Source organism: Schistocerca nitens, chromosome 4 (assembly GCF_023898315.1).
Source record: "Schistocerca nitens isolate TAMUIC-IGC-003100 chromosome 4, iqSchNite1.1, whole genome shotgun sequence".
Classification (NCBI taxonomy): Eukaryota; Metazoa; Arthropoda; class Insecta; order Orthoptera; family Acrididae; genus Schistocerca; species Schistocerca nitens.
This window is the reverse complement of record NC_064617.1, coordinates 771443701-771452327: the sequence shown is the minus strand read 5'-3', so window position 1 is coordinate 771452327 and position 8627 is coordinate 771443701. Positions and strand designations below refer to the sequence as shown.

Below are 8627 nucleotides of genomic sequence, written 5' to 3'. Positions count from 1 at the left end.
CTCCTATTTAAAAGACTCTAACTGAAAAGCGTGGTACCAGCTGCCTCATTCTACCTTCCTCGGCACTTTTAAAAATTCCCCCAAAAATTTTGGTGTCTGTCATTGTCTTTTGTGTCACAATCACAATGTCTTTCGTTCTCTTCTACTTCTACTGTCTCCTCTCACTGTCACTCTCTCCCTCTTGCTCTCTCTTACTGATACTATCTCATCCATTCATTCCCTATGCTGCTCTCTCTTCTCACGGCGACTACCTCTCTCTCTCTCTCTCTCTCTCTCTCTCTCTCTCTCTCACTCACTCACTCACTCACTCACTCACTCCCTCTCCCTCTCTCTCTCTCTCTCTCTCTCGGTCTTTTCCCTCTCTCTGTCTTTCATTATCACTGGCTCTCACCAACCTCCACTTCTCCTTCTCTTTATTCCTCTTCCACTGGCACCGTCTCCTTCGCTCTTTTCCTGACACTGTTCTGTCACTGTCAACTACGTTCTACTGCCACTTTATCCCTCTCTTTCTCTCACACTGTCATTGTCTCCTTCGCTCTTTCCACTTCACAACCATTAACTATGTCCTGTCTTCCAGTATTTGTTAGTTTTTGGTCTCTTTCCCACTGCCACTGCTTTCTCTCTCAGGCTCTATGTTCGCATGCCAAAATTTTTGGGAAAAATTTTAAAGGTGATGAGGAAAGTAGAATGAGGCAGCTGATATCCCATTTTCTAGTTGCTATTTTAAACAGGGACAAGCAGATTCGCGTTTTTTGTTTTACGTTAGGAGCTCTTTTCTGCTTCTTCTCTTCTTTTCCTTTTATCAGCAGGACATGTCTCTCACATGGAAAGAATTTTATGGGTCAGTAAAACTTTTATAGTTTACTTAGGTGAAATTGAAATTACGCGAAACAAATTTTACATCTCAGACGGGATTTTACGTGCATAAAAATTTTGCGTGTGCCTCAGTTTTACAACATGGAGTTCATTCTGAGGCTAACGGAGGTGCTTTACAGTATATTTCTCCGTGCTGCGTAAATTTATAAACTACATTTTCGCCTCACACCGGATTTTATGTGCGTATTTTACGTGTACAAGTAAGGTAAGTTTGGAAGTCTGTACCTCGGGAACGGATAAAGGTATCAAGAAAGTGTTCGGGGTTTTTCGAGATCGGGATCTTCAGAATATATCGTAAAAATTACAGCGATTTGCTCTATATTTCCGCCTTGGAATCCGCTTCTCGGTTTTCGTACCCAAAAACTGTGTTTTTGGGTGTTTCTCGAAAATGGATGAATATTTTTGAAAACGGGAAGATGGCGCCTTTAGATAAATGCTTAGAAAGCGTAACATTAAAATTTGAGTAATTTTCTGCCGTTAGTTATTTGGATATCCGCTGCTGACGGCAAAATCGGTGAAACACTCATTTTTCGGGTTTTCTCAGGAGCCGGCCATGAACTACATTGTGCCTCCATAAGCCCCTTAGTGCGCACCGTGTACCACATCTAATGCTTAAAGAACCAACCAATTTGCTCCATCTGCCTAAGCTGGAGGAAGTGCGTAATATTCAAACTTTTTACCCTGTAATGTAGGACTGATACAGTGAAACGATCCTTATGGTGGTTATACAAAGGCTCTCTAACCCAGTGGCTTGATCCTACCTTTCTGTCATCAACAGAAGACGAGGTAAAGCTCCGGAAAATTGCCGTTTTTATGTGCAGTGTTTTTGGAACATACTGATAGCGAATGCAGTCACACGCGTGCCGATACATTCTAACTCTCATCGGCAGTTTTAATGCTGGAGACGGCGTTACGACCAACAACACCGCGCAGGCGGTGTCAGCACCGCGAACCTCTAACTCGTTAACCATTCCTCCCTTCCGCAGATGTGCGAGCCCGGGTACTTCCACGGCGGCTATCCTGAAACAGAAAGGTAATGAGTAATATCCGCTAAATGGAACATGAGACAAGATAAACCAGTCTCCAAAAGATTTTCTCCCAAACCAAAGAATTTTTTTTAATCACTCATCTCACCAGCCCCTAAACACGCTCTCTGCTACCACAGTGATACGTTAGTGGAAGTGCTAGTACTAGGTGAGTGTAATACTTTTCTTCAAAACACATCACACCTTCATTAAAAAAATTCCCATGAAAAGAAAATTTTTAAAACTCTCGTTCAGTGAATTTAAGCCGACGTAATTTTAAATAATTAAATGGCTGTACTTCCCCGGCGTCCTCAGCAGATACAAAATGCAAATACAATAATTCATCAAAGGACTTCACTATGAAACAAATTTAATGAAATATTTATAAATTCCTCATTGTGCATGCAAGAAAAATACTGCTGTAACATGAGTGGCATTAATCTTCAATAAATCAAAAGTATTCTTTACATAGACAATAACCGTCTACACTTATCAACACACTTAGTACACTTACGAGTTGTCCGATCACTGAGCTGCGATTAAATACAATAAACCATCAAGACCGGAGCCACAGGGCTCATAAACTTAAGAAAGTCAACTTGCCTCAGGCCAGCCATACCAACAGTTCCCTGAATCGCGATCAGAGCCTTTTCTGGATAACAAATAAGCCACCCAGCACTTCTGCACATGTAACGAGGTACACCAGGGTTCACAACCCCGAACAGGCGACCATTAGCACACTGGATCAAGAGATGGTTGGTGCCGCCGTAGACGATACAGAACCAGAAGAAAAAAAGAAAACCGTGTCCAGGGTTCCAGCGGGGTGGACTTCGTCGGTGGTCACTGCCGGTTCAAAGCTAGTGGTAGAAGACTGTCGCTCGCAGGAGTTCGAATGCATGGCAGTAGTGGCGAATTCTGAGTGGGTAAAATTAGAATCAAGGCAAACGGGAAATCAGGAAGCTAGGTTGCAACAATTTACTTGAGAATGTGGAAGTGTACAACATTAAATTAAGCAATCAGTAGATCGTATTAACATGGTCTAAAGGGGAAATTATATGTCAAGTGTATATAAATCAATAGCAAAATATATTGTGGGGTGGCGAAGGCAAACAAAAAATAGAACAAAGTAACTGTTAAAAAGGTGACGGGAGTTTCAGCTAACGAAAGTATATTGAATCAAATAAAATAGGATGTCAGTAAACTAAGAGAAAATTTTCTAACAAAAACTATTGAAGAAAATAAAAGTGGGGGACAGAAAAACAGAAACTTACTTTGGCTAGACATCACACTTCAGTAGTTAAAATGCAAGATAGTCCTGTAACTAACAATTGGGAGGAAAGTATATTCACACATCTTTTTAAATGTTTGTATTTTCCAAGACCTGACTCCTGAACACAATAAATAATGAAAACAGTGACATTCGTGGAATAATGACAGATGAGGAGCATAAAATCATTCGACGAAGAAAGGAGACGTGCTTGGAAGGAATTAATACAAAAGGGACTTCCGCAATAATTAACAGAAAATCTGCGAAGGAAGGTACTGAAGAAATGGTGTAATTACTCTATTTACTAAGAACGGATTCAGACAAGGCACAATAAATCTAAAACCAATCAGCAGCCTCTCCGTAATGTATGACGATGTATCTCATTATCAGGTATTCCCTGAAGAGCTGAGTCACTGGTAGTAATCTCAAATGACTGCAACTCTCTATCCAATCGTTTAGTGCATGACTTCATTAGAAGAGGGTAGCTTTTGCCATTATTTTTAGTTTTTCGCCTTCAAACGTTGTTACACAGTAAGTCATTAGCGATCTTACTGGTACTGGTTGAAAATTGAGCTGACTCGGATTTTTCTGGCCCGTCTGGTTTTCGGTGCATGCGTGTTTTAAACTTAGGAGGAGCACTAAAAACAGACTGCGTTATTTTGATAACTACAGCGGCATCTCAATATTTAGGTCTCGTGGTTTTCATATTTCGCACACTATATGTTTATTAAGTGTTAACCACGTTTGTTACGTACATATGCTATGTTTCTGTGTTCCCTTTCGTCCTGTTTCTCCCGTCTGCTTCAGGGAATGGGTGAGTGTCAGTGTGCGATGTTTGAAAATAGATTGATTCATAGACATGGGTTCTTTGGGTGCCAGTGGCAGTTCAGCCGACTTTCGTGTAGAGTTTGCTGTGTCAAAGAGACATTAGTGCTCACTGATCAACAGCAGTTGTGGTGCGTATTTTCTCTGACCATTTCCGGTTCTACTTGGGTCTCAGGTCCGGTTCATGAAAACAGCATACAGATTATTAAACTTTCAAACAAAGAAATCTTACATATCTGTCCATCTGCCACCCAGCTCCTATGTCCTTCACCTCCATCCTCCTCCCTCCCTTCTTTCTCTGTTTACGTACGTCACCCCGTTTTCACCTCTACCTACACTCCAATGGTAAGTAGGTGACTTTTACCTCCACAGTGCGTCTCTCCTCTGTCCATCTGCCACCCACCTCCTCCTCCTCCTCCTCCTCCTCCTTTCCCCTGTCTCTGTTCATCTCCTCCTTCCGCCTTTTTCTGTTCACGTGAAATTTGTGATCAAAAGTATCCGGACATCTGGACGAAAATGACCTACAATTTCGTGGTGTCCTCCATCGGTAATGCTGGAATTGCCCACCTTTAGCCTTCATGACAGCTTCCACTCTTGCAGGCATACGTTCAATCAGGTGCTGGAAGGTTTCTTGGGGAATGGCAGCTCAGTCTTCACGGAATGTTGCACTGAGGAGAGGTATCGATGTTGGTCGGTGTGGCCTGGCACGAAGTCCGCGTTCCAAAACATCCCAGAGGTGTTCTATAGGATTCAGGTCAGGACTCTGTGCAGGCCAGTCCATTACAGGGATGTTATTGTTTTGTAACCATTCCGCCACAGACCGTGCATTATGAACAGACGATCGATCGTGTTGAAAGATGCAATCGCCATCCTCGAATTGCTCTTCAACAGTGGGAAGCAAGAAGGTGCTAAAAACATCAATGGCCGTGCGGTGTAGCCGTGCGGTCTAGTTCGTCTTGTCACGGTTCGGTTGCTGCCCCCGTCGGAGGCTCGAGTCCTCTCTCGGTCATGGGTGTGTGTGTTGTCTATAGCGTAAGTCAGTTTAAGTTAGATTAAGTAGTGCGTAAGCCTAGGGGCCGGTGGCCTCAGCAGTTTGGTCACATAGTCCTTACCACAAACTTCAGTTTCAGTTTCAAAATATCAGTGTAGGCCTGTGCTGTGATAGTGCCACGCAAAACAACAAGGAGTGCAAGCCCCCCTCCTTGAAAAACACGACAACGCCATAACACCACCGCCTCCGAATTTTACTTTGGCACTGACCCCAGCTGGCAGATGACGTTCACCGGGCATTCGCCATGCCCACACCCTGCCACCAGATCGCCACATTGTGTACCGTGGTTCGTCACTCCACACAGCGTTTTTCCACTGTTCAATCGTCCAGTGTTTACGCTCCTTACACCAAGCGAGGCGTCGTTTGGCATTTACCGGCATGACGTGTGGCTTATGAGCAGCCGCTCGACCGTGAAATACAAGTTTTCTCACCTCCCGCCTAACTGTCATAGTACTTGCAGTGGATCCTGATGCAGTTGGGAATTACTGTGTGATGGTCTGGATAGATGTCTGCCTATTACAGATTACGACCCTTTTCAACTGTCGGCGGTCTTTGTCAGTCAACAGACGAGGTCGGCCTGTACGCTTTAGTGCTGTACGTGTCCCTTCACGTATCCACTTCACTATCATATCTGAAACACTGGACCTAGGGATGTTTAGGAGTGTGGAAATCTCGCGTACAGACATATGACACAAGTGGCACCCAATCACCTGACCACTTTCGTAGTCCGTGTCCGCCGTGCGCCCCATTCTGCTGTCTCACGATGTCTAATGACTACTGAGGTCGCTGATACGTAGTACCCGGCAGTAGGTGGCAGCACAATGCACCTAATCTGAAAAACATGTTTTTGTGGGTGTCCGGATACTTTTGATCAAATAGTGTACGTCACTCGGTTTTCACCACTATGTACACTTCATTGGTGGGTAGGTGGGTTTTACTCCCAAAGTGCTTTTTTCCGACCAAACGTGGTTGAAATCGATGCGCGTGTTTAGGTGGTGACGCGGTACACACAAATATATGTCCTTTTTATAATGTTCTGGCTGACGCACTTCAGTTGTAGAGGATTGGACACCTCTAAAAAGGGGCAATCATAGAATCTGGAAAGAAAAAACATAGGTACAAAGAAGGTAACCGCGAAGAAACCATAGGTAACAGAAGAAATACTTCAGTTGGTTGACGAACCAAGGAAGTACAAAAATGTTAAGGGAAATTTAGAAATACAGAAATACGAGTCACGTAGAAATGAAATAAATAGGAAGTGCAGGGAAGCTAAGGGAAATGGCTACATGAAAGACATGAAGAAATCGAAAAAGAAATGATTGTCGGACTCAACATATAGGAAAGTCAAAACAACCTTCGATAAAATTAAAAGTAATGGCGGTAACATTAAAAATGCAATCGGAATACCAGTGTTGAACGTAGAGAAGAGCGCGGACAGGTGGAAAGAATACAATGAGGGCCTCTAGGAGGGGGAGGACTTTCTGATGCGTTGATGAAGAATTAGGGGTCGATATAGAAGAAACAGGGGATCCAGTAGCATAATAAGAATTAAGAAGAGCTTTGGAAGAATTGGGGGAAGTGGCAACAAAACGATTATTCCCGTTAGTGTGTTAGACTGTCGACATACCATCAAATTTTCATCGGCACAATTCCGAAGATTGTAAGAACTGTCAGGTGCGAGAATAATCGAAGGTTGCTGACAAGAATAATATACAGATCAATGGAGAAGAAAACTGAGGTTCTGTTAAATTGACATTAGGCAGACAGACAGTTCTGACATTGCGGTTGATAGTGGAGGCAAGATCGAAGAAAAACCAAGACACGTTCATAGGGTTTGTCGACCTGGAAAAAGCGTTCGACAACGTCAAAAGGTGCAAGGTGTTTAAAAGCCTGGGAAAAATAGATGTGTGCTGTAGGTGCAAGGCAGGGGTGCGGTCTTTCGTCCCCGTTGTTCAACCTAGACCTATACGTTGAAGAAGCAACGATTGAAATAAAAGAAAGATTTAAGAGTGGCGTTAAAGTGCTAGATGAAAGAATATCACTATTAAGATTCGCTGATGACATTTCTATCCTCAGTGAAAGTGAATAAGAATTACAGGGTCTGTTGAATGGAATGAACCATCTAATAAGTATAAAATATGGACTGAGAGTCATTTCAATAAAGAAAGGTAATGAGAAGTAGCAGACACGAGACAGCGCCAAACTTAACATCATAGTAGGTGATCACGAAGTAGATGAAGTTAAGGAATTCTGTAACTTAGGCGACAGAATAACCCATGATGGACGGAGCAAGGAGGACATAAAAAGCAAACTAGCGCTGCAAACACGGCATTCCTGGGCAAGATGTCTACTAGTGTCAAACGTAGGTCTTAATTTGAAGAAGAAATTTCTGAGAATGTGCACTTGATAAACAGCGTTGTTGCCAGGGAGACGTGGACAGTGGAAAAATCGGAGGAGAAGAGAATCGAGTCTTTTGAGATGCGGTGCTAAGGAAGAATGTTGGGGTAAGGAATGAGGAGGTTCTCTGCAGAATCGGCGAGGAAAGGAACAGGATGATAGGACATCTGTTAAGGCATTCCGTGGTAGTACAGGGAGTGTAGAAAGGATAAAAACTGCAGAGGAATACAGAGGTTGGAATACATCCACCAAATAATTTAGGATGTAACCTGGTGCTACTCTCCGATGAAGAGGTTGGCACAGGAGAGGAATTTGTGGCAAAAATTTTCTCTCCTTCCCCCTCTCTATCCATCTTCCTGCCTCCTCTCAATATTAACAAATGGTTCAAATGGCTCTGAGCACTATGGGACTCAACTTCTGAGGTCATTAGTCCCCTAGAACTTAGAACTAGTTAAACCTAACTAACCTAAGGACATCACAAATATCCATGCCCGAGGCAGGATTCGAACCTGCGACCGTAGCGTCTCAATATTAACCTTCTCCTCCCCGTGTCTCTGTAAACCAATGGCCATCTGCTCACATACTGCCTACAACATATTCCGATAGTACCTGCACAACAGACACTTCCTGCAGTCAGTTCTCTGTATAGTCCACAGTAAGGAAGAAAAATTTTTTCACTTTTACACCTACGGGAGGTAGGTGTTCTTACACGCACAGCATGGTTCAGCATGTGAGGTGTAATACGCATACATACATTCCATACGTATCTACAAAGATTTTTGGAATATATGGATATAATATTAAATATTGTTACATGAATCTAGTTCAAAAATGCCAGTGGCCTTGCCGCAGTGGTAACATCGGTTCCCGTCAGATCACCGAAGTTAAGCGCTGTCGGGGTGGGCTAGCAATTGGTTGGGTGACCATCCGGTCTGCCGAGCGCTGTTGGCAAGCGGGGTACACTCAGCTCTTGTGAGGCAAACTGAGGAGCTATTTGATTGAGAAGTAGCGGCTGCGGTCTCGGAAACTGACATACGGCCGGAAGAGCGGTGGGCTGACCACATGCCCCTCCATATCCGCATCCAGTGACGCCTGTGGGCCGAGGATGACACGGCGGCCGTTGGGCCTTCATGGAGAAGTTTAGCTTTATTTTAAAAATAATAGAAGCTTGGTGAACTAATTCAGT

The 8627-nt window shown here is 43.5% G+C and overlaps 1 pseudogene; it reads left to right on the top strand.

The window, feature by feature from the left end:
- Positions 1 to 8274: 8274 nt before the first annotated feature.
- LOC126253818 (5S ribosomal RNA) lies at positions 8275 to 8392 on the top strand (annotated as a pseudogene).
- The last annotated feature ends 235 nt before the right edge of the window (positions 8393 to 8627 follow it).